The sequence below is a fragment of the Ruditapes philippinarum genome, unplaced genomic scaffold (genome assembly GCF_026571515.1).
Source record: "Ruditapes philippinarum isolate M1 unplaced genomic scaffold, ASM2657151v2 ctg803_1_1_1_1, whole genome shotgun sequence".
NCBI classification, from domain to species: Eukaryota; Metazoa; Mollusca; class Bivalvia; order Venerida; family Veneridae; genus Ruditapes; species Ruditapes philippinarum.
The window spans coordinates 138,704-166,604 of NW_026866327.1; the positions used below are offsets into that span (position 1 = coordinate 138,704).

At 34.0% G+C, this 27,901-nt stretch overlaps 1 long non-coding RNA gene across 1 annotated transcript; it reads right to left on the reverse strand.

Moving 5' to 3' along the window:
* Positions 1–175: 175 nt before the first annotated feature.
* Positions 176–27,901, reverse strand: LOC132732132 (uncharacterized). The gene is made up of 3 exons (XR_009625989.1): positions 25,064–27,901; positions 21,087–21,155; positions 176–242 (listed from the first exon to the last, which is right to left on the reverse strand). It is a non-coding gene; the product is annotated as an uncharacterized LOC132732132 (long non-coding RNA).

Sequence of the window (27,901 nt, forward strand, 5' to 3'; positions counted from 1 at the left end):
CTCGAATCTTAATGTTCCATCCAATTAGCTTACGGAACATTGATAGTACTACTCGGGTTCTAATTCGTGCATGAACTAATGCACAGATGGCTATCTGAAGTCATCTTACAACTATAAAGTCGCTATATTACATTGTTTTGACAATAGAATGATACAGAGAGATAAAAAGTACTTACTTGTTGTCCTGTATTTCTACTGGAAAACATGTTTTCCGACGAATCAGATGTTCGGTGCCAGGGCAACTAAGAATTATAAAAGAAATAATTAATATAAGAATTTTCATTTTCCAAAGACATACCGAAACTCGCCAATGAAGCATACCAACACGGTTTTGGATTATTATCTCCTTTTAAGTTGATATATAATTATTCGCTTTCTTTTTAATGTTTAAGGGTTCTGTCGTGGACTGGTTTGATTGTCGGAAAATGTTCATCCAAACGACATTTTTATTACAAGCGGTAAATGTGCTTCCTAACATATTTCGAATACGGTGAATTAATTTTTTCTCTACCACGGCTGAAGTTTTAATCAATTTTTAATTTACTTATCTCTGGTTGGAATAAGACACTTTTTTGAAAATTTGATAGAAGGCTATGCTAATTTTTAGTCTGCTTGAGTGTGAACAAGACAAATAGATTCGGGAAAAATAGAATTAATGCGACAGCAATCTTGGATTTCAGAATGGCTGACAATTTCCTTTGCTTCTATATTTTGAAAATAATGAAGATCACAGACATCTGCACAAGTCAGCTCGCCTGTCTGCTTCGATGGATTTTGAAATAAACTGCATGAATTTTTGGCATATTTAGACAATGACATAAGCAACAACCAGCTTTGAAGCTCACATTTCAAACAACATAAGTAACAAAAGTTAAGTTGATAAGGCTTAAAAAGGTTTGGCCAGTTTAGGAATCTGTAAGTCATAGTTACATTTAAAAATGATTTAGCTTACATACAGTCATGGCTAAACAACGAATAAGAAAAGGATGCACTTCGTATTATTTCTTATGAGTCAAACAGTTGTATCATGAAAAGGGTTTTGTTTCAAAGAGGGGGATATGTTTTATGTCAATTTTAACTGCGCAAGATTATGTACTAGGACAAGTAGTGCCTAAAAGCTAGTTCAACAACCCAAATATCAGTATCATGCCTTTTTCATTAGTTCATTAGTGAGGCATCTGATACACAATTTGTTATTCACAAATTGATCTAAAAGAAAAAAACTATAAGCATTTCAAAAAATATTGTCAAAATATTAGGAATGACCATTCAGACGAATATTTTAAAAAGTGTAACCCGACAAAATCATGGCATATGGCGTGCCCGGTAAACACCCTTTTAGACATTTGTCTTTCATTTTGTGATCATCTCATACCAAATTATCGGTCTGATTGGCCTATGCTTAGACAGGAGGTGTACGGGTAGAAATTGATAAATTTTAACTTTAATTTAACTTAAATTTTAGTTTTTAACTTTGTCATTACTTTATGCCTTTAAACAATTTTGGCAAATTGAGAGAGTGAGTCACGTGTAAAACCCAGCTGAAATGCTAAGACAGGAGATGTAAGGGTAGAAATGGTCAAATTTTGTTAATTATATATGTCACATTGAAACGACAGTACCTTAGCGTGAATATGTTAATTTAAACACGTCATGGGTTGGCAACATGATCATGATTAAGGTTAAAACTTCTAACCCATTAATCATGATATAAATGTGAAAATGTGGTTGTGTCCAGTTTATAACTTTGTCATTACTTTATGCCTTTTGAAACAATTTTGTATAAGTATATGGTAAATTGAGAGAGTGAGTCACATGTAAAACTCAGCTGATATTGTAGATCAAAGATCAAAGTCACGCTTAGATTCTGTCATTCATTGATGAATTGTTGTGGCATAAATATGCCGCTTCTTAAGACGACATGTAGCGTACAAGAGTTCCAAGGTCACACTTGAATGTCAAAAGTCAAGATATAAAACTTCATTATTTTTAGTGTCAAGTGAATATAAAAGTAATGTATTGATTTTTAAGGATAAATATGTGACTTTGAAATAAAGTGTACTGATGAGAAAATAAGTGTAGCTTTAAGATATGGATCACAAGTAGACATAAAAGGTAATATTTTGTTTTGTATAAATGTTGTCTAGAAATCTGTAATTGCGTGGATATTAGCATATCTACGCATTTATGGCACATAATGAATTATTGTAATGCTAAACACCAGATCGACAGCCAGAAGGGTCAACTTAGAACAGTTGAATTTTCCTTATTATGCTGTCCGGGGGAATTCCAATAGGACTTATTGACAACATCTTATTTCATGCTTTCCAATGTTTTATTGTAATATATCAGATGATTATATTCTGATAAACAACTTGTGAAATTTATAATACATGTATATAATTTTCACTATAGCCGAACTATATCTGAATGCGGATGAAAAGAAAATAATAGCTAAATGGAATAACAGGCAGAAATAAATGCCGTCATGCGTAAATTTTGCTTCTTTAGGAAAAGAAGGTCGATGTCACCATATATCATGTTAAAAATGTAACAAAGTTAGAGAAATTTAACAGAACTATATTTCAAATTTTTTTTCACTCGTGGCTACAACACTGGTAAATATAGTTTGTAAGAACTATTGTTTTGATAACTTCGCTGCTACTTTCGTTCTATATTCTAAATTTTGTGTGACCTTCTTCACGGAAATTTAATAACAAGGTAAATTTCTTGATATTTTTAGATATTTTAAGTAAAACATTGATTTGATTCTGTTGCATACATGGTAAATTTCTGATTCTTTCAACAAATTGTACTTGTCATTTGGTTTATTTTAATTCAAACCCGATATTGTAAAGTTTCCACACAATTTCGAAATGTTGTAAATTTTATTATAAGAAAATTTTGGAATGGCCATCATTTTCGGATAGTTCATACTAGGTACAATACACTTTTGCGTGCGTGCGTTTGATAAAACACTTTCTCAAGCGTGCATCGTTTACAAGCGTTTAACGTTTATCGTATATCGTTTTTAGTTTATCGTGCGTTTGAAAGCGTGCTTTTGTTATCCCCAGAAACGCTTAGCGTGCGTCTGCGTTCGCCTAAACGTTTAAGTACCATGTTTTGCGTCTGTTACTATTGAGAAGTTAAAGAATATCTTATATAGAACTAAAGTTGTAAAACACTTATATGATAACGATATTTTATTAAATGTTTAGAAACGTTTTTATTTTGCATGCGTTTTAGCGTGAGTTTAACGTTTAGAGTATTTCGCTTTGCGTATATCGTTTTGCGTGCATCTGCGTTTTTCGTTTGGTAAAGCGTGCGTGTAACATTCGTTCGTACAGCGTGTAACGTGCTAGCGTTTTTTCCACAGCGTGTGTTTAACGTGTAAACTGAAACGCTCACCCTACTGTATGTTTGTGAATATCTGTATTATATTATTTTGCATTTTAATATATTATATTATTTTGTGTGTGTGAATACAGGTTTTTGTCTTACTGAAAAGATACACTCTGATTTTACATTTGGTTATTTGGGATATTATAGTAAAACTTAATAGATGTATTCAAATAGATAATTAGATTGTTTAGGTCTTGAATTTATTTCGTTTACATAGAAATATATATTATATAATTAAGGCTCTTGATTTCTGTGTTTATTGTTGACAGTGAATATTGGATATACTTTATTTCTTATCTTTGTTATATTTTCGATCCTTGAAGATCGTTCAGCACGACATTATTGTTGTGCTAGGGGGCATGGACGGTAACTTGCACTTTCCAGAACCGTCCATGAACAGGCTCAATCAAACCGAGCCTGCAACATTTTCAATTTTGCCGTGTTGGGCTTTCTTAAGGGATTTTGTATGTATCTATTTTATGATCACATCCGTGTTATTCGTGCCGTGTGGCGGCTGTAAAAAGTCTCCCCGTACATTTAATCAATGATGTTATATTTTCGATCCTTGAAGATTGTTGAGCACGACATTATTGTTGTGCTAGGGGCGTGGACGGTAACTTGCACTTTCCAGAACCGTCCATGAACAGGCTCAACCAAACCGAGCCTGCAACATTTTCAATTTTGCCGTGTTGGGCTTTCTTTAGGGATTTTGTACTTATCTATTTTCTATGTGTAAATTCTCTTCTAAACTAACTTACCACCCAGATTCGCGTGAAAGTATTTGTTTCGGTTGAAAGGAAGTACTGTCGTGTGATTTATTTGGTTTGTTTTTGTCTTTTCGTTTGTTTGGTTGGTAAGTTATTTGACTAGAAGGCGTAGCAGTGTCAAGTCATCTGGTCGACTAATTGGTAATTTATTAAGAGTATTAATTGTCGAAATTTGTCAATCAATAAATTCCGTAGATTTTGTCCCCACACATCAAAAATTAAACTTTCCTTTTTGTATATTACTAGTTATTCTAGTACTTGTTTCTTCCAGGAACTACATTGAAATTATTATCCTGCAATTTCTGTGTCAACTGATTGATAAGTACTGGTATTTACCGAGAGTTATTTAAGAGCTATCTGTCCAAATACAACTTGTACATTATGTATGTGTGAGTATTATCCAGTTTGAGTATTAAAACGTACTGGTACTGGTTAACCCAAGGAATTTGTAATGCCTTGATAATAGTTTGGTATACTGACAAGTTAGTACTGGACTGATATTAGTTTGATGTTATTTTTGACAGTACTGGTTCAAACGAATAATTTGCAATGTCCTGATACCTTGGTATGCTGACTGGACTGATATTAATTTGGTATCATTTTTTTGGACAGTACTGGTTCAAAATATGATAAACAAGATCAACAAGGAAAGGCGGCGTTCAATGAACGGAACCCCCACCCGACGCAGCAACAAAAGCCAGTGGCAATGTGGCAACCAGGAATGTGTGAATAAGTTTGTACTGGGTAGAATACGGGGTAACCTTTTATTATTTATTAAAGAATGTATAAAAAAGAGTTATCAGGTAAAATCATATATATACTTATACCAGGTATGTGTATATCGCTGGTCTATACCCAGACATCCAATTCTTTGTCTTATTTCTTATAGACTTCATTTTTTTTCAGGTCATTTTAATTTATTGACTCTACAATCTATCGACTTAATCCCAGTGTCTTTTTTTTCCTTTTATATTTTGCCTTTTTCAAAGGTGGCAGTCAGAAGTTGAGAAGAAATAGTGTTTTTCTGAGAAAGAGATGAGCAATATTTTGTCCAGCTGTAAGATCTTCTTTAAAGGAAACAGCTGAAGTTTGGTAGTTCTATGTCAATAGATGACTTTACACAAGTTGTCTGTAAATTATGCTTAATCTTCAAGGCAAGGTGTAACTATGAAGGAATTTTTCAATGCATCTGTGGCAGCATTTGGGTGTCGATTAGAGTGTACCTTGCAGAAAGCATTTTAGTGTGGTTCTGTACTAAAACCTGCTAGGAATAAATTATGACGTGAAACGTTATGACAATGTTTAAGGTCAGATTCTTTAAGGGCAAGCAGTAGACATACGCTTGATTCCGCTCCTAATTATGATGATTTTTTATGGAAATCCGTAGGATTGAGTAGGATACTGTTCCGCGTTTGTACAGTTTCTGTTAATTCCCAGGTGTCTAGTAAAATGGTTTCTTCCTCTTATGTGGACAAATCTATGAGGGGCACGGAACACTGTTTCAACAAATACGTGGTTTACAATCTTATGTTGAAAGGAGATTCAATGCCATTTTATAGAAACTTGTAAATCTCTTATTGCCAACACAACCTACTCCTTTGCCCCAATGGTACACACCACAACCTCCAGTACAGACATAAATATTCGTATACCAGACACCACCTTTTAACAAATCATTTTTTATACGTCTTACAATAAGAATCTCATTTAGCGCGGCCATATTCTTACTTGAATGATATGAAGTCACTGTTAAGATATGTTGCCTGCTTTTTAACTTTGTCTTTTGATACCTTATCTGTAATATACAAGTTTTTATAACTTCTGATCCCCTTTCAAATTCCATTTATATTTAGTTCTGCCCATTGTTTTCTCGTTTAGGGCACACGCTTTATATTATTTGGGGACCATACGCCGCTTTTCATGGAATGGCAGGGACGTGTCATATTGCAGGATCCATGATAACCGACGTATGAACACAACTGCGGATATTTCTAAATTCAAAATTTTACTATTTATCATTTGGGCTTTATTTTTGTATTCTTAGTTTCTCTATTTGATTTGCGTAGTGCTTACTGGTAAGTTGAGATAGAAGATGATTCACGGCTTTCTCTATTAATAATCTTTGAGTTCAAGAGTTTAACAGACTTGCCTTTGAATTGGTTAACTCAGGCGCACCTTTTCAAAGAGGTATGGAACTTGCCGTGGGTGATCTTCTTTAACGTGAATGTCTTGTTTTTGTTGATCAAATTTTGGTATTTTCTGAAACTTTTGAGGAGCATATTGTTAGGCTTGAAAATGTTTTTCAACGTTTATCTTTTCATGGTCGTAAATGTAAAGGACCGAAAAGAGAATTTTGTCTGTCATCTGTTTTTCATTCAGGGCATATTATCTCTGAGTTGTTTTTATCACTGATCCTGAGAAAACTACTGCTATTTCTCCTTGACAAGCGCCTAAGAACATTGCTTAAAACTGGAGGTTTTCACAGGAGATTTAGCAAGGATTATTCCAAGTAAGCCAAACCACTTAACGACTAACTTGAGAGTCTCTAAGTCCAAACTTTCTATAAAAATTGCTACAATTTGACTGATTGCTGAAATAGGCTGTCTAACGACTATTGTATGGCAACTAACTTCGTGTTTCTACTGATAACAACACTTTAACCTGTCCTCTGCTAAGTTGGACACGACAGGTCAAAGTTGGATTGCTACGTTGTCTGCCTATGATTTTGAGATCATATATAAAATGTGATAAACAAGATCAACAAGGAAAGGGGGCGTTCAATGAACGCAACCCCCGTACGACCCAGCAACAGGAACCAGTGGCAAGGAGCCCAGGCGGACGCCAAACAAAAAACAGGACAGGGCACAAAATATGAAAAACAAGATCAACAAGGAAAGGCGGCGTTCAATGAACGCATCCCCCATATGACCCAGCAACAAGAACCAATGGCAAGGAGCCCAGGCGGACCCCAAACATAAAAAGGACAGGGCAACGACACGTTAATCATTAAATGATAAATACAAGACAGAGCACGGACAAGTTAATCACTAAATTTGTAACTGATAAGGAATTCAAAGAAAACAGATACATGATTGAAAAATAAGACATAATTTGTAACTGATAAGGAATTGAAAGAAAACAAATAAATGATTGAATAAAATAAAATCAAAGAAATAAAAACTAGAGGCAAAGGGGAATTTACCGTAGACGAGAAATTAACAAGTCAGGAAAACAGATCAAGATTTTGATGGGCTATCTCGCCGACCACAATACTTAAGCGATGTTGTCAAGGCAGTGTGCTTTCCTTCTTTTGTCTCTCTTATTTTGCTGAATGATGTTCGGGAGATGAGGTCCCTCATATAGGCAATGGGGAATCTGTTCCTTCTGAAGCTGCAATCAGAACAGTGGATCGGGCGGGTGTTATGCTTCTCGTCTTGGGGAGGGGAGATGTCAAAATACATCAGATCTCTTCTTCGTGTTATCTCTTGTCTTTCTTTCAAAAATGGTATTCTTTATCAAGCCGCCGCTTAAGATGGGGAAGAAGTACAACAACTGGCAATTTCTTACTCTCATAGGAATATTGGACTGCTATGTTGTCTGCCTATGATTTTGAGATCATATATAAAATGTGATAAACAAGATCAACAAGGAAAGGCGGCGTTCAATGAACGCAGCCCCCGTACGACCCAGCAACAGGAACCAGTGGCAAGGAGCCCAGGCGGACGCCAAACAAAAACAGTACAGGGCACAAGACAGAGCACGGACAAGTAAATCACTAAATTTGTAACTGATAAGGAATTCAAAGAAAACAAATAAATGATTGAAAAAAGGACATAATTTGTAACTGATAAGGAATTGAAAGAAAACAAATAAATGATTGAATAAAATGAAATCAAAGAAATAAAATCTAGGGGCAAAGGGGGAGATACTTTCCGGAGACAAGAAAACAACAAGTCAGGCAAACAAATCAAGATTGTAATGGGCTATCTCGCCGACCACAGTACTTAAGCGATGTTGTCAAGGCAGTGTGCTTTCTTTCTTTTGTCTCTCTTATTTTGCTGAATGATGTTCGGGAGATGAGGTCCCTCATATGGCCAATGGGAAATCTTTTCCTTCTGAAGCTTCAATCAGACTAGTGGATCGGACGGGCGTAATGCTTCCCGTCTTGGGGAGGGGAGATGTCAAAATACATCAGATCTCTTCTTCGTGTTATCTCTCGTCTTTCTTTCAAAAATGGTATTCTTTATCAAACCGCCGCTTTAGAGAAGAAGTACAACAACTGGCAATTTCTTACTCTCATAGGTATATTGTATTGCTTGTGTTCATGACAATGTAGGCCATCCTGGACGTAAACAATATCTATGAATAACTTGTCAACGTTTTTATTAGCCTGGCATGGGGTTAGTCCAACTATTTAGACTTGTGAAAGAGACACCGAGATAATTTTGGACGGGCGCTGTCTTTTTCCAAGTCCAACCACGAACTGCATTTTTATGCACGGACGCTTCCCAATTAGAAGTTGTTGGGAGCGAAAACTAAAAAAGTTTCAAAGAAACGGTCTACATTACCTGAAAGAGAACCATTTTTTATGCAAGGTTCCTAGTTATCATACTTTAAAGTCGAACACAAGTCTAAATATTCCACTTTAACTCTTTAAATCGTTGAAAATTATTGTAAGCGGCCATATTGGAAAATGACGCAAGCGGTGACAGGGTAAAACAGGGTAAAATTGTAAAATTTCCATGGTGTAACACAGGTATCGGCGGCAATCGATTGTATTTGTCAAGCTTTATAATATAATTTGTTTAAGTTATTTATTATGAATTATGCAGGAATAACTTTTTTTCACACAAGAATATTTCAGCATTAAAAATAAAATGTGAAAAGGATATTCTGGTAACCTTACTTAGATGTCCGACGTCAGATCATACTGCATTTTAAAAGTCCATTTAAATTGTCAAATTAGAAATTGTAATGTCGGATTTTTTAACATCTGTGATCATTAGGTGAAATTTCTGAACTGCCTTTTTATTTTATAACCCTGCCATGATTTCGCACATATGAAAATACAATGTAATTGTAGGTACATCTTAATGAATTATAAGTATACTATACATGATGAAGCAAAGAAGAATTTCAATTTATATTAAACTCCCTATCAATTTATAGTTTATTATCTTTAAAAAATTGAGGACAGTTGTGTAGGGGAAGAAGTTCAAAACAACCAAAAATCACTTTAAATTCTGAGAAAAAAATCTTAAAATTTCAAACTATAAAATGGAATTTCAGACAGTCCTCAGTAAAATGCAATTGTCGAACAGATATGACAGGGTTTATGATAAAAACGCAGCAAGCGGAAATTTAGTGACCCTTATTTAAGACGTAGAATAGCATAACAATGTAAGACAGATGGGAGAAATAGTCTGATTAGATTACTGTAGTCGTCTGTTAGAACGACTGTCGCAAAATGACACCAAAACCATTTAAAATTCCATGTTATCTAGTTCCTGCTTTTCATTGAACGGCACCTCGAATGTGTTGCATTGAAAGTTCCATGATTACCGCCGTATTTTGTACACATCTGTGGGTGTTGATTAAAATTTCTACATTATTATGTTTAAGTGATGAATTCTGTTGAAACCGGCGCAAGGGAGCACATGTACCGTCTTTGGCACCCATGTGTATTTATGTTTCGGTTTTGCAGTTTCAGGCGTTTTTTTTTGGAGGGCGGATATGTGGATAAGTTTTTTTCTGTTTTCTTTACATTTCTTTGCTTGCTTGTCGAACCTTGTATTGATAATCATTATCTGTTTGTTATGGTTCGGTTCGGTATACAAGTATAAAATATGATAAACAAGATGAACAAGGAAAGGCTGCGTTCAATGAACGCAACCCCCGCACGACCCAGGAACAAGAACCATTTGCAAGGAACCCAGGAGGATCCTAAACAAAAACAGGACGGCGCAAGAGAGAGCACGGTCTGGCTTATCACTAAAATGATGCAAAATGATAAATATAAAGAAATAATGGTAACATACAAGGAAATCAAAATCAAAGAAAATAAATAAATGAATGATTAATAGGACCATTAAGTAACTGGCACAGTGGTAGGGGATAGGAAATTTCGGGGAAGGGGGGGGGGGGGGGCGGAATAAAGAAAATAAAACTAGGGGCAAAGGGAAGATACTTACCATAGACGAGAAAACAACAAGGGACACAAACAAAAGTGTCACCAAAACATATGAAACAACAAGACATACACCTTATACATGTATAAGTCTCTTAATCTGTTCATTTGAAAATTCTTATCTTCTCAATGACTTTTTATATGCCCGAAAGGGCATATTATGTTATACCCCCTGGCGTCCGTCTGTCTTTCTGTCTGTCCGTCCGTCCGTCCGTACGTCCGTCCGTCCGTACGTCCGTCCGTCCGTTAGCAATTTGGTTTCCGGAGCATAACTTAAGTTCCATTTGGCCCACAATGTTCAAACTTCAAAGGATGATTGTCCATATTGGGTAGAAGACCCCTATTGATTTTGGGGTCAAAAGGTCAAAGGTCAAGGTCACTATGACCTTAAAACTGAAAACAGTTTCGGGAGCATAACTTAAGTTCCATTTGGCCCACAATGATCAAACTTCATAGGATGATTGTCCATATAAGGTAGAAGACCCCTATTGATTTTGGGGTCACAAGGTCAAAGGTCAAGGTCGCTATTACCTTGATACTGAAAAAACAGTTTCCGGAGCATAACTTAAGTTCCAATTGACCCACAATGTTCAAACTTCATAGGATGATTGTCCATATTGGGAAGAAGACCCCTATTGATTTTGGGGTCAAAAGGTCAAAAGGTCAAGGTCACTATGACCTTAAAACTGAAAAACAGTTTCCGGAGCATAACTTAAGTTCCATTCGACCCACAATGTTCAAACTTCATAGGATGATTGTCCATATTGGGCCAAAAGACCCCTATTGATTTTGGGGTCACAAGGTCATAGGTCAAGGTCACTATTACCTTGATACTGAAAACAGTTTCTGGAGCATAACTTAAGTTCCAATTGACCCACAGTGTTCAAACTTCATAGGATGATTGTCCATATTGGGAAGAAGACCCCTATTGATTTTGGGGTCACAAGGTCAAGGTCAAGGTCACTATTACATTGATACTGGAAACAGTTTCCGGGAGCATAACTTAAGTTCCATTTGGCCCACAGTGTTCAAACTTCATAGGATGATTGTCCATATTAGGTAAAAGACCCCTATTGATTTTGGGGTCAAAAGGTCAAGGGTCAAGGTCACTATATCCTATAAACTGAAAACAGTTTCTGGAGCATAACTTTAGTTCCATTTGGCCCACAATATTCAAACTTCATAGGATGATTGTCCATATTGGGCAGAAGACCCCTATTGATTTTGGGGTCACTAGGTCAAAGGTCAAGGTCACAATTACCTTAAAACCAAAAACAGTTTCCGGGGCATAACGTAAGTTCCATTTGTCCCACAATATTCAAACTTCGTAGGATGATTGTCCATAATGGGTAGAAGAACCCTATTGATTTTGGGGTCACTAGGTCAAAGGTCAATGTCACTTTTACCTTAATACTGAAAACAGTTTCTAGAGCATAATTAAAGTTCCAATTGGCCAACAGTATTCAAACTTCTTAGGATGATTGTCCATATAAGGTAGAAGACCCCTATTGATTTTGGGGTCAAAAGGTCAAGGTTAAGGTCATTATTAATAATTTAAGTATTAATCAACCTACAGCTGTAAAATTTTATAGGATGAACAGCTAATTCCCATGTCTTATAAATGCTTCATCCTTATTAAAAAAAAAAACACTTTCGGGCATATAATGCTCCGCCTAGCGGTGCTCTTGTTTTAATATCCTCTACTTAAAATTTATTTCAATTAAAATATGTGACCCTTCCCTTATAGTTACACAGCATATGGCTGGATCACAATAATGTTCCTGTTTTAGTAAATTAATAAAGTATGTCAAGAAGACATTTAACTTTATCAGTAGGTTTAATATGATATTATAATATATATCAGCAATAGGTGAAAAAGAATTCCTTTATTTCTTTAACATTCTTAATTGTCATTTAAATATGCATGTATAAATGAAGTCAGTATTTTATCGGCAGTCATTAGCAGTAAACAAGAAGGCAAACCATCTATTGATAAATGTTGAGTACATGTATTAAAACATTTAAAAAATATTAAACAACAGTACTTGTACGGAGCCTATTTGCTACCATTGTATTTTAGGTTTAACACATTGATACTTTTCAATAGTATTTAATAATGCACAAATTTTTTTAAAAATAATGAATAGATTTATTTCCCCGATATTTTTTTGAAGTTTAATCTTCATGCGTAACCCACACTTACCTGCTAGACACACTGGTTGCTACTACCAGCTTTCACGGAATCGATTTTTTACGATGACGTCATAACATGTCCGCCGGAGATAGTGTATACAGTACAAATTTGAAATAAATCGCATGTATACGTTAAGATAGGTACAATCTAATATTTTTTCTAGGAGAAGTTAGTACAAGAATTTATATTCTATTGATTTTTAGAGGACATTGAAGTTACTTTCAGGTTTAAGCAGTAAAAATCAGTCCAAACTATCGATAGTGTTGCCGGTAGATTTTCCGTGCGTAAAAATGACAGTTAAAATTAGGCGTAACGGTTTGACAGTAAGAAAAAAAAGTCTGTAAAATGGGTCAAACCGTTCACGCCAAATTAATTAGGCTAGGCATGGGGTCAGATTTCAATAGTCGCATTTCAGACTGTAAAATAGAGAAAATAAGAATTCCTAAAGAAAGCCAAATACGTAAAGTTGTATTTACAGAAGGATACCGGTTGAATCTGTTGCAGAAGTGGTTCAAATCAAGACTAAGACCCATGTAGCTTGTGTGTATGTGGATTTCTTGAAGCTGGAGAAGTCCAAAAGAGAGTATGAGGACATCTTGGTCATAACATACCATTTTACGAGATATGCCAAGGTTATTCCGTGCCGAAATCAAAAAGCGACTACTACTGCTCGTGACTATATGAACATTTTATTGTCCACTATTCTTTTCAAGAGCAGCTACATTCTGATCAGGGGTGGAATTTGAAATTCGAACCTTCGCAAGATTGCAAATGTTCGAAAGAAAAGAATCACTCCTTGCCAGCCTATGGATAATTCCATTAGCCGAACGATTTAATCGGACCCTTCTCAGAATGTTACTCTGGCTGAAGATCATAAATCTAAGTGGGCAGACTTTTTTCCTTATCTTGTTCAGGCTTATAACACCACTAAGAACTCTTCTACAGTTTTCCCCTCACGTTCATATGTTTAGATGGCATTCCCGTCCTTCAGTTGTTGATTTTGTTGTACTTTTCCATCTAATTTTGAACATCTGTCTCCTTCTACTTACATTTTTTTGTTGAAAGGAACACCTTCAATATGTGAATCGATAGCTGGTGATGCTGCCCAGAAGAGGGCTGATCAGAATAAGAAGCAAAATGGCATTTGCTTTACAGAGGCAAAAGTAACATACCAAAACAGACTCAAAATTTTAACAGAAAAAAGATAGACCCTGTTTTGTATATTATGTGGTTTAAAGAATGCCAGATGGAGGTCATGAAAATGTTTGCATGTCTAAACCAAAAATTACATCAGAAAGCGAGGAAATGAGAATAGAGATTCTCTGTATTGTTTTATCGGACAGATTCGCGAGATCACGAAATACATTTGATTCTAGTGATGTGTATTAGAGGTGTTGTTATTTTTAGCAAGAACAAACTGGTTGTATGCGATATTGTTTCGGTCTGAAAAGTCACTCTTCAACGGCGGCAGATAAGTGGGAGAAGGATCATTTTGTTATCGTTGACATACCGTTTCATGACTAAACTGATATTAATTTCCTGTTAATTGAATTGTTGTGTGATATATGTTTCATAATAATATTTCATTATATTCCCCCCGGTCTCCTGTCCCCTTCCCCTTTGTGGGCCTATTTTTATTTTCTTTGAATTCCTATCAGTTACAAATTAATTATCAATTAATGATTAACCTGTCCGTGCTCTGTCTTTGCCCTGTCCTGTTTTTGTTTGGGGTCCCCTGGGCTCCTTGCCATTGGTTCTTGTTGCTGGGTCATGTGGGGGTTGCGTTCATTGAACGCCGCCTTTCCTTGTTGATCTTGTTTATCATATTTTGTTAAGTCATGTCTTATTGTTCCTTATGTTTATTACAGGTTTTATTGACAGTACCGTCCATGAACGGGCTCAATCAAACCGAGCCTGCAACATTTTCAATTTTGCCGTGTTGGGCTTAGGGATTCTTATTTCTCTCTATTTTGTTGCTCATAGAATAAATATATAAATTGTTTAAAACCACATTGATTGTTTGCCAACCATAATCCCACCACTACATATATTTTAGTCGCGTAGATAAAAATAACGATTTTAAAACGTGTGTGATAGATTAAGGCGAAAGGTCCCTGAAAGTGCAACATAAAAAGTATATATCAAATAATTCTAGGGTTATCAAAAAGAGGGTAAACAGCAGTGAATTGTCAATATATTAGTTAAAGAACTGACATCAATTTTCAAGCTTCCTGTGCATCTACCTTTATCGAATATCTTCGGTAGGCCTACAATGTTCTTCTCTGTATTATTATCTACTGTAAAATATAAAAAGCCCATTGGCTGTTTATAATTCAACAATAAAACGGTGCTTATGAGCCGTATTCCAAAGAAAAAATAAACTGATGTTGACATTTATTTATTTTTATTTAATTCATAAATAGATAATCTTATTACAATTTATTTAAAAATCATTCACTTAAATGAAACTGATAGATAAATACGACATGATATAAAGTATCTACATAAATACAACACAAAAAAATCGTAAACACAATTGCTCAGATTTTTACCATTTCGTTGTCTAAAAGTTCTGCTTGTAAGCCGGAGCTATGGGGGCGTGGAAGGAAGCTTGGAATTTCCAATATTGTCAATGAACAGACTCAATCAAACCGAACCTGCAACATTTCATTTGTAGTTTTCGGTGTTCCTAAGACATTATTTTTTTTTCTAATTCAAACCAGGTTGTTAAGCAGAAATATAAGGAATGAAATGCAGCGTAAGAGAAATAGACACTGGCCTGTGAAAATGAAAGACAATTTATTGAAATATTGGCAAACTGACCTTGACCTTTTGATCATAAATTATAATACTCATTATTACACAAAGATCCATTTGTTTAAAAACATTTTACTTATATTTGTTCACAAAACGGTATGTGTTTATGAATCAAAGACGACCACCATAGTAGTCAATGTGTATATCATTTTAAATCATCAGCCCAGTTAATTTCCCTTTTTCACCTTTAGGGCCTTGTCTGGTTAACCTATTTCAGCAAGTTGGATTTTTCTTAAATTTCTCCTAATTGCTTAATTGCTGGAATGATATCTTTCATATTTAGTAGGTGCATACCTTTGATGGTCCTCCTTTTTTGAGTAAGCGGTCTCTAAGGTCAAGGCCAAGGTCACTGGTTTAAAAAATAAATATAAACATTTTTGCTCATACAGACTTTATTTTTTAGTTGATGTCTTAGTTTAATACAAACATGCCAAGGGAGGTCCTCCTTCTTTGGGTAGGGAAGGGGTCATTAGGGTCAAGTTCAATGTTTCCAATGTCTATGTCACCAATGTTAAAAATAGATTTTTACATTTTTACAGGTGTACTGACCTTATTCTATAGACAGATATTATTATAATTGACAGATTATAAACTTTGATGGAGTTAGTGGTCAGTTGGGTCAAGGTCACCAGTGCTAAAAATAGATTTTTACACATTTGCTCATACAGCCTTTATTAAGTGACATATATTTTATATTCGGTAGGAAGATTACTTGCATGGTATTCATCCTTTTGATTGGGGTAGGGATCAGTGGGTCAAGGTCACTTGAGCTAAAAATAGATTTTTACACCTTTGCCCATACAGCTTTTATTTATTGACAGATGTATTTAATATTGGGTACGAAGATAACTTGCATAGTATTCTTCCTTTGGATGGAGTAAGGGGTCAGTTGGGTCAAGGTCACCAGTGCTAAAAATAGATTTTTACACTTTTGCCCATACAGCCTTTATCACATCCGTGTTATTTGTGCCGTGTGAAGGCTGTAAAAAGTCTCCCCGTACATTTAATCAATGATGTTATATTTTCTATCCTTGAAGATCGTTCAGCAGGACATTATTGTTGTGCTTGTGGTATTTTTAGCTTCAACTTTTCGGCAATTTCTAGTTGGGTGTTTCCAATATTCCTACTTGAATAATGTTGAATCACCCTTAGGATATGTTGCCTGCTTTTTAAATTTGTCTTTTGACGTCTTATCTGTGATACGCAGGCTTCATAACCTCTGATCCCCTTTCAAAATTCCATTTTATTCAGTTCTGCCCATTGTTTTCTCGTTTAGGGCACACGCTTTTTATTACTTGGGGACCATGGGGAATGGCACGGAAGTGTCACATTGAAGGTTCCATGATAACCGCCGTATGAACACATCTGCGGATGTTTCTAAATTCAAACTTTTATTATTTCATGTTTAAATGTTGAATTCTGCTTAAGCCGGTGCATGGGGGCGTAGACGGTAACTTGAACTTTCCAGTACCGTCCATGAACAGGCTCAATGAAACCGAGCCTGCAACATTTTCAATTTTGCCGTGTTGGGCTTTCTTTAGGGATTCTGTATTTATCTATTTTATGTATTGACAGATGTATTTCATATTTGGCAGGAAGATAACTTGCATGAAGTGGAATATTTCAACTTCACAAGTCAGAGCAATGACTTGGCAACTTATATTTTTCACAATTACAAATTGCCATGACTTTGTCAAGCTATATAACTTGTGTTTACAATTTTTGGCAATTTTTCTGTCCATAACTGAGTGAATGGGAAAACATTTTTTGAAATATTGCTACTGACGAAAATCTGAGCCGGGGGCATTTGTGTTTAACGAACACGTTCTTATTTCCAGCTTTACATTTAAGAACAAACACCAGAATTAGAAAACCAGATATTTAGAATGATATGAATAATAAGGGATGAATAAAAAACAGCACACAGTCGAGAAATATACGCCTAAATGCATTTTTAAGTTACCTAGATCAAGAAACCTAGGAAAATGTTTTATTTCAATTTTCAGTATGATACTATGTAACCTGCACGGCAGAGAGATTTTTACATAAATTTCATGATTACTTTATTTCACTTTTTCTGAGATTACTATTGATATATGCCAAGTGACTATGCTCTTGTCACATATGCGTGAGAAAGGAGATGTTTATGAATATGTATAAAAAGTGTTGAATTTATTATGAAACAGATTTTAAACGTGTCTAATTATTTACTCGCATGTGTTTAATTTAAACAAATTCTAAATATGGGATCCATGACAATAGTACTACATTCTACATCTTTTTGGCCATCTGTCTAAAGTACGGTTTATCCATGTCTAGTCAAGTTTGCTCCATTCGTCTTTGAGAGCCTTTTTAAGACTGGACGTAATATAAATATTGCGTTTCTAAAGTCTACGTTTAAAGGTACCACGGATACCAAAGTCCATGGAAGCTGCATCTGGGCCTTTTGGCATCAATTCTGCTGATGCTGTGTAATTCGCTTTGCGTTTGTTGAGAACTTTTATGAGCATTTTAGCGTATGACTAGAGGCCGAGTCTTGATGGAGTACCATATCAATCTCTCCTCCAGGAAAAAGTCTTTTTCTTGTAAAATGGCTTTAGAATTTTGTCTCTGTAATATTTTGCTTTGACTTTAACCCATTTGTTGATAATAATTTGAGATATTTTGCCGTAGTAACTAACCCCTGTAGCACACTGTTTACTGCTCGAATCTTAATGTTCTATCGATTAGCTTACGGAATATCGATGGTACTACTCAGTTTCTTATTTGTGCCTATACTAATGCACGGATGGGTACATGAGTTTACGTAAACACCAGTTATATCGCCATATTACAATAACAGTTTTGTTGCAACAATAAAAAGAAGAGAGTCATGATGTCCCTGAATCGTTTGAAAAAATGATTATGATTATAGAAATACTTTCCAAATAAACTTGTAAAACGAAAAGCCCAGATCAACTACAACTTGCCTCTCTTGTTATCAAGTTTCCCTACACTGATTGTTTTTTTATTCTTCGTAGTAAAAATGATAGGAACAAGCATATCGTCTCATGCTACTTGATTGTTTTCCATTTTCAGCTCAAATCAAATTAATATAATTAAACTTGATAAAGAACCTTTAAGAAGGCTACACATCGAGTTTGGTGATCATCAATCTATTAATTTGTGGTGAAATTTGCCTATGACTTTCTATAGGAATTGTTATCTTACTTTTTTTTCTTATCTTAAAAACTAGATAATTACAAAAGTTCAGTATTTAGATATTCATATACTGTTTGTCAGAATGACACCACAGATCAGTATTTATTTAAGTGACTCGAGCAGAAAATCAACGTTTATGTTGAATCGTCTTACCCTCTAATAGAAATAGGAAAACTTGTAACTTTAACAACATAGAGGAAAAAGCAAAAGATTGTTTTGATGAAATGAATTCAGTAAACAATATAACTCTTTTAACCTATTACATCATATAGACGTCTTTTTACACATTTTGCGTCCCCTTTAGAGGCCTCAAATAGTAAAAATCATACCCTATTCAGAGTGTGATGTCTGGGGTCAGCAGAACTTCTCATTTGTATGAACATTTTGGACTATTGAGAGGCTAAAATAGCCTCAGGTTGACCTGAATGTAACGTTTAACCAATGGTGAAAAACCTTTGACTCTATCTCAATCCATTAAGAAGCGACAGCACAGTTATATCGCCATATTACAATAACAGTTTTGTTGCAACAATAAAAAGAAGAGAGTCATGATGGCCCTGAATCGCTTGAAAAAATGATTATAGAAATACTTTCCAAATAAACTTGTAAAACGAAAAGCCCAGATCAACTACAACTTGCCTCTCTTGTTATCAAGTTTCCCTACACTGATTGTTTTTTTATTCTTCGTAGTAAAAATGATAGGAACAAGCATATCGTCTCATGCTACTTGATTGTTTTCCATTTTCAGCTCAAATCAAATTAATATAATTAAACTTGATAAAGAACCTTTAAGAAGGCTACACAACGAGTTTGGTGATCATCAATCTATTAATTTGTGGTGAAATTTGCCTATGACTTTCTATAGGAATTGTTATCTTACTTTTTTTCTTATCTTAAAAACTAGATAATTACAAAAGTTCAGTATTTAGATATTCATATACTGTTTGTCAGAATGACACCACAGATCAGTATTTATTTAAGTGCCTCGAGCAGAAAATCAACGTTTATGTTGAATCGTCTAACCCTCTAATAGAAATAGGAAAACTTGTAACTTTAACAACATAGAGGAAAAAGCAAAAGATTGTTTTAATGAAATGAATTCAGTAAACAATATAACTTTTTTAACCTATTACATCATATAGACGTCTTTTTACACATTTTGTGTCCCCTTTAGAGGCCTCAAATAGTAAAAATCATACCCTATTCAGAGTGTGATGTCTGGGGTCAGCAGAACTTCTCATTTGTATGAACATTTTGGACTATTGAGAGGCTAAGATAGCCTCAGGTTGACCTGAATGTAACGTTTAACCAATGGTGAAAAACCTTTGACTCTATCTCTATCCATTAAGAAGCGGCAACACTTTGTAATCAGTTTTTGATGGAATGGAAAATAAATGCAAAATACTGATGTTGGGTCATTTTGCATTGTCCCCTTGTTGTCATAGAAACATAAAATTTAAGTCTGAGTATGCCATTACAAAGGCTATGATGCAGTCAACATCTGTGCCAATTTTGTACTGTTGTTTTGAAACTTGTCTATAGTTTCATAGCAATTTGAACTTGGAACATGAGGCTTTTCAATGAAAATAGCCATTTTTCACAAGATGCTAATGAAGTAATGGGTTAATAAAACAACTTTACATACATTGTGGAAAAGTGATATTGTATGAAACAGTGCAAAATTACTTTGAACGAGTGATAACCAAATTTGCAAAATGTGAAAGAAATAATTGAAACTGATACAAGAATAGCACAAAGAATAGAAAATAATGCAAATTACGTAAGGACAAGCAAGAAACTGCTAAAATTAATACTTAAACTTAAGTTTTGTTCCTTAATGTAAAATGCTAGGTTACAAAAGATTACAAGGTAAAATAAGATGAAACAAATGTACATTTATGAAAGAAATTCAAGTTTAAATTTTACTTACTAGTTAGAGTGTTTCTCTAATGAATATTCTCTTTGAATATTACTAAATGAAAAACAATACACAGCTATAGCGGCCCCACTAAAACGGGATTATTTAAGTAAATATGTGCAAACCTGTTAAAAGGCTACCTAAGAATGCTATAGGCAAAGTTTAATGATCAACCATCCATTTGGTCAGGGCAATAAGGAAACTAAAGTTTTTTTTATAATTTTTACAATTTGGCGTTTCTTAAAAGGGTTCAATCAAATTAATATGAGCAAATTTGATAAAAGACTACCCAAGGAGGTTTAAGACAAAGTTTGGTGACAATCCAATTGAAGATGTAGAAGCTCTTTAAAGGCTTTTCTATTTTAGCTCTGTAAACCCCTAAAGGGGCCAATTGAAATGAAATGCAAAACTAAGTGTGGCTAAGGATGCTTCAGACCAAATTTGGGGTTAATCTGCCCAACAGTTTCAGAGAAGAACATGATTGTTGAAGTAAGACTCAGGACAACGGACACCGGAGTATCGCCTATTGATACTAATAGCTCACCCTGAACCTTTGGTTCTGGTAAGCTAAAAAAGACATAGAGAGATGACAAAACTTACCTGATAATATTGACTTGTACTTCTACTGGAATATCTCGAAGAATCAGGTGTTTCGTGCCACGTGAATTTCTAAAAGTGAAAAAGCACTTATATAATATTAGAATTATCAATCTCAATGCACATAGGCACATTAATTCTGCCTAAAGTCCAAAATTGCATACCAATACGGATTTGATTACTCTCCTTTTAGTTAGTATACAGCGCTGTTCGCTATCTTTGAAATGAACGAGGGTCCTATCGTAGCCTGTTTTACTAGATTTTTGTTCTTAGTAGCTTGCTTTGTGACACGTCATTTGTTCATTTTAAAACAGTTGTAACATTCATTTTATAATTGTGTTACATCAGTTATATCATTTAGGTGTTTGGTGCCCCGTGATTTTCTAAAAGTGTCATTATAACACTTACTAGCTCGACTTTTTTTTAAAAGAAAAGTAGAGGTATTGTTATAGTCGCAGCGGCGTTGCCGTTGCCGGTGCCGTTGCCGTCCGCAAACTTGTACCTGGATAATAACTTTTTTAGTTCTTGGTGTATTGTCTTTATACATGGCCACAACAACCCTTGGAGCAAGACCTTTCAGAAGGCCACACTAACCTTGACCTTCATCCATAAATGACCTTGACCTTCAAGGTTAAAAGTCCAAATTTTGCTTGTTCTTGCTATTATTTTTTTGCTGTAACTTTGTTATTTTTGAATGGAATGTCATCAAACTTGAACATTTTAATCTTCAAGGATATCCCTTAAAAATCAAAACAGACCTTGAAGTTCACTCATAAATGACCTTTACTTTGAAGGTCAAATTATTGAAACTTTCATTTTTTTGATATTATTTGCTGTAATTTTGTTATTTTTGAATGGATTGTCTTCAAGCTAGAACATAATAATCTTCAAGAAAACTCTTAAAAATAACCAGAGAGACCTTGACCTTCAGTCATTAATGACCTTGACTTTGAAGGTCAAATAATTGAAATTGTTTTAACTGTTTTGGCTGTAACTGGCTGTAACTTTGCTATTATTGAAGGGATCAACTTCATATTATAACAGAACATTCTTCAGGACAAGACCTTGTTGTTTATCAAACCCAAATTGACTTTGGCTATTTAATGACCTTGAATTTGAAGGTTAAATAACTGAATTTTCTCAGATATGTGCATCAAGTGTTTTTGTTGGTGTGTGTGTATAAATATATATATATCTATCGTCATCATCATCATTATCAACAACAACAACAACAACAACAACAAAATTGCGTGTTTCACTTTATGGAATTGCGTGTATCTATTTATAGATTAGCGTGTTTCTATTCATAGAATTGTGTGTTTCTATTTATAGAATTGCATGTCTCTATTTTTAGAATTGCGTGTTTCTATTTATAGAATTGCATGTTTCTATTTTTAGAATTGCGTGTTTCTATTTATAGAATTGCGTGTTTCTATTTTTAGAATGGCGTGCTTATATTTTAAGAATTGCATGTTTTTTACTTATAGAATTGCATGTTTCTATTTCGTGTTTCTATTTAAAACTTGTCTGTTTCTATTTATAGAATTTCGTGTTTTTATTTTTAGAATTGCGTGTTTCTACTTTTAGAATTGTGTGTTTCTATTGATAGAATTGCGTATTCTATTTTTAGAATTGCGTGTTCTATTTATAGAATTTCGTGTTTCTATTTATAGAATTGCATTTTTCTATTTATAGAATTGCGTGTTTCTATTTTTAGAATGGCGAGTTTCTATTTATAGAATTGCGTGTTTCTATTTTTAGAATTGCGTGTTTCTATTTATAGAATTGCGTGTTTATATTTTTAGAATTGCATTTTTCTATTTTTAGAATTGCATGTTTCTTTTTATAGAATTGCGAGTTTCTGTTTTTTTATTTATAGAATTGCGTGTTTCTATTTTTAGAAATGCGTGTTTCTATTTATATAATTGTGTGGTTTTTTTTTTAGAATTGCGTGTTTTTTTTATAGAATTGCGTGTTTCTATATATAGTATTGCGTGTTTCTATTTTTAGAAAAGCGTGTTTCTATTTATAGAATTTTGTGTTCGTGTGTTTCTAGTTTTAGAATTGCGTGTTTCTATTTATAGAATTGCGTGTTTATGTGTTTTTATTTATAGAAGTTCGTGTTTCGATTTTTAGAATTGCGTGTTTATGTGTTTCTATTGATAGAATTGTGTGTTTCTATTTTTAGAATTGCGAGTATCTTTTTACAGAATTGCGTGTTTCTATTTATAGAATTGCGTGTTTCTATTTATAGAATTGCCAATATATCGTATATATATATTATATGCGTATATATATATATATATTGTTATATATATATCTTATATATATATATTTACAGAATATATATATTATATATATATATAGAATTGCAATATATATATATATATATATATATATATATATATATATATATACATATTTTCTTAACGGTGTCCTGAAAAATAATACAGTAATGGTGTAATTGTTGTGACTATATCCTAGGTTTGAAAGATAGTACTTCAACTGCAATAATTGTTTTTCCTTTTTCTGAAAATATAATATATTATATTTACAACTGCACCCAACTATATTAACGTTGGTTAAATTAACCCTGGGTTAAACGCTACCCCTAACCATGGGTTAAATTTAACCAACTTTTGTTATCCAACCAATCTGGTTAGTCACTTGTATAAATCGAGATAACCAAAAGGTTAACAAACCAAAATGGTTAATATCAACCGCTGGTTAAACTAACCAATGCTTATCCCGACATGCGATTCTATATCCGTTTATGTTATTTTAGCGGAATATGTCAAAATTGATATATGGTTTACTCTTCCATCTTTATTACAAACGAAAATTTTGATAGTAGAGTTAAAATCGGTTAAAATTTTCAATTAAGATGTTAATTGTGACTACACTAATTACATATCGTCATTAAACAAATGTACAAAATATAACTTTTACGTAGGCTGAACTTGTTTATTACCTAGGAACTGGTGTCAGGGGAATTATATTTAAATCAAGTATACCACGAATAACTTGCATGGTTGCTATGGGCTTTGTTTACAAATTAAAATGTACTGTAAATGAGCAAATTTTCGCTTTTATAAATCAAAATCATCGACAACTGGGACAGAAAAATGAAAAATGGTTAGAATGTAACTTATTTCATACAAGAATCATTCGATGCAGAAGTATTGACGCACATATTTTCTATTAGATTCGTACCTAAAACGTTCGAACCAATAATATTTTGTATAACAGCAAATGCAATTTATGAATGATTTTGCCCCAAACTACTCTCTGTAGTTTCACTATATAATATAGGAAACTTCTGTTTCAGTGACTAAATACCATATCAGCCACCTTTGGGAATTCTTGTTGCATTTGCCAAAGCTATGTTTCATGATAGAGCTTTACTGAAAGTTTACCATATTATAACAAAATAAATAATAGAATAAAGGTGTACTTATTGCTTAATACCCCCCACGCACACACAAATAACCCCCACCTCAAACCCTAAAAAAAAGAAAATGTAAATAAAAAAAATAAAATAAAATGAAACAAAACAACAACAAACAAACAAAAAATATGAAAAATACATTAATGAAAACAAAATAATTTTGCTTTCTGACATCCTTTATTTAAAACATTCAACCTGTTTTATCTTTCTCACTAGTCAGAACACTCAAATGCAAAATTTTGATGAAACGAATTCAGTTAACAAGATAACTCTTTTATCCTATTCCTGCATATAGACATCTTTTTACACCTTTTCGTCCCCTTCAAATGCCTTAAATAGTAAACACGTGCCCTCAGGATGCTTCAGACCAAATTTGAGGTTAATCTGCCCAGTAGTTTCAGAGAAAAGGATGATTGTTGACGCAAGAAGACGGGCGACGGACCCCGGAGTATCCCCTATTGATACTAATAGCTTACCCTAAACCTTTGGTTCTGGTGAGCTAAGACAGATATGGAGAGATGACAAAACTTACATGATGAATTTGACTTGTAATTCTACTGGAATATCTCGAAGAATCAGGTGTTTGATGCCCCGTCAACTTGAATTTCTAAAAGTATTATAAACACTTATATTATATTAGAATTGTCAATTTATATGCACATAACATAGGCACATTAAATTTGCGAAAAATCCAAAAAAGCATATCAATACGGTTTTGATTACTCTCCTTTTAGTTAATGTACAGCGCTTTTCGAGGGTCCTGTCGTAGCCTGTTTTGCAGGATTGTTTTCTTAGTATCTTTACGATGCTTTGTGATATGTCATTTGTTCATTTTAAAACAGCTATGACGTTCATTTTTCATTGTGTTACATCAGTAATATCATTTAAATCCTAAAATGTCAATTTCAAGTTTTTTATCTTTACTTTTAAGAGCTAACACCAGACTAAGAAAACCAAACATTTAGAATGATCAGAATAATAAGCGATATATTAATAATATTTGAGCAGCGCACAGGCGGAGAAATATACTCCCGAATGCAAATTTTGTTTAAGTTATCTAGATTTAAATGTAATCAAACTATTTTTTTTTTAAATAAAAGACACGACCGATTGATTACACTAGACCGGAAAATGTTTTATTTCAATTATCAATAGGTAACCAGCACGTAAAAGGGATTTATAACACAAAGTGCGTTTTTATTTCTCTTTTCAATTATTTATTCGCATTGTTTTATTGCAGCCTGATCCATGTCGAAAGTAAACCATTGTTCATATTTTGGCCAGTTTTCTAAAGTCCGGTTTTTGAATGACTATTTAATTTTGCTCCATCCTTATTTGAGAGCCTTTTAAAGACTGGGTGTGTATAACTATTGCGTTTCAGTATCCTTCGCTTCAGATGTTATTTTTGTTAACACCCGCAGTATTCCGGCTCCATTAAAATATCAAGATATCGGGAGTATAACGGCTAATGAATATTTTGGCTTTCTTATATCTATGATCGGGTATTCCGGAGGTATTCCGGAGGTATTCCGGTATTTCGGTAGTGTTTCAGTATTTCGGTAAGTCGTGTGACCGACACTTCAAAGTACTGAAGTGAAGATATGTGGTATTTCTTTGTAGCAGAAGTTGCGTGAAAATAAACAATTACCTTTGAAGCGGAAACCATATGGTATATCAGCCAGAAAAAAGAAATTTCATTAAAATGTTAAAAAAAAATCCTATCTCTCCTATTTAGGAGTATCAAAGTCGAAACAAGGCTTTTACGAAACAGAAGTAACAAAGTTTTACACTCCTTTTTAGTTAAACAGTTTTTTTCCAGAACATGACGATTTTGTAGCAGAAGGTTCCGCATTAAAACACGTAAAAACACTTCGCTTCAGTATACTCCAGATACCAATGTCCATGGGAGATGCATTAGGGCTTTTTGGCATCTATTCTTTATGTGTTATGTAATTCACTTTAAGTTTGTTGAGAATTTTAATAGTCACTTTAGCTGTATAACTAGAGACCAAGTCTTGATGGGATACCATATCAATTTCTGTTCCAAGAAAAAGTTGCGGAACATCTTTTTCTTGAGACATGGCTTCAGAACAGACTCATTCAAATCCAGCCTGCACATTTTCAATTTTGACGTTTTTGACGTTTTCTTCTGCGACTCAATATTTCTCTTTTTTAGAACTTTGTTAAAAGTTTGTATAGACTTTTACCCCTTTATCTAAATTAGAAATGTCTTGTCGTAGTAAGTGACCCTTGCACAGAACCATAAACCTAGGCGCAAAAACAACTCATTGTACAAGCTTCAGTTTGTGTGTCTCATTAGTTGGCAAACAAGATGTCGACCATGATTATCGCCCATATTAAACAAAGCATCTGTTGTGACAACGGCATTTACATTTTCAACAGTTAAGACGCCGTGTTCAAGGACGTTTTTTCACAAACTGAACCTATAAACTCGGAACCTTTTCCCGAGTTTTCAATTTAGCTTTAAGAATGTTTGCTATTACTCTGTTGGAATGACACCTTACAAATTGTTGCCATTTCTCTAAGTGTTAGGGAATTAATCAACGTATCCATATTACGGACTTTACATTCGACATCAACAGTAGCCCCTGTGCGACGTGTAGTATAAGAACCACTTTTACCTCTTTTGTGTATGTTATTTCGAAAAGCACCTCTAACATGTTGAATGCGATGCACAGTTGCCGCAGAAACATTATATTTCATCTGTTCTACTTGTTTAGAAATGTTTCTGTTAGATATCATTGGTTCAATAGTCCTTAAAAATAGACATGATCTAAATAAAAAATTGTTGGTCTAACCATATCGAATTTTCAATTCAAATGAGATACATGTATGTTGATACAATTTTTTTACATGAGTACATCGCTTTGTACGACTTTTAGAAAGCTATAAGATATAACGTGTTTTGATTGTGTTTCATATTAAATTGAATCCCATTTCACAGTAAAAAGCCAATATATCAGTTTTAAAATGATTAAGAATTAACGAGCCCTACAAATAATTATTCTTCTTCAAAAGCACGAAATAGTATGCCCCAAAATTTAAAATGCTATGTGTTATAAATAATTACCCTCTTTTACCTTAATAACATAAATGGATTTAATTCTCACAGACTTACAGTTATGTTCGTGAGTTGTGCCAAAGTGATAATTCTTCTTTGATAAAGCTATTTAAGTGATGCAAGATGCTTAATTCATGTGCTCTGCAAATTGTAGGTTGGATGAAAAGAGTTAAAGACATGTATACTATATGAATCTGTGTACATGTAAAGTATGTGAGTACAACAACCCTCCCCTCCCTCATAGGCAGAGTCATTTTTCAAACACCATGTATTCGCGTTTATTTATAC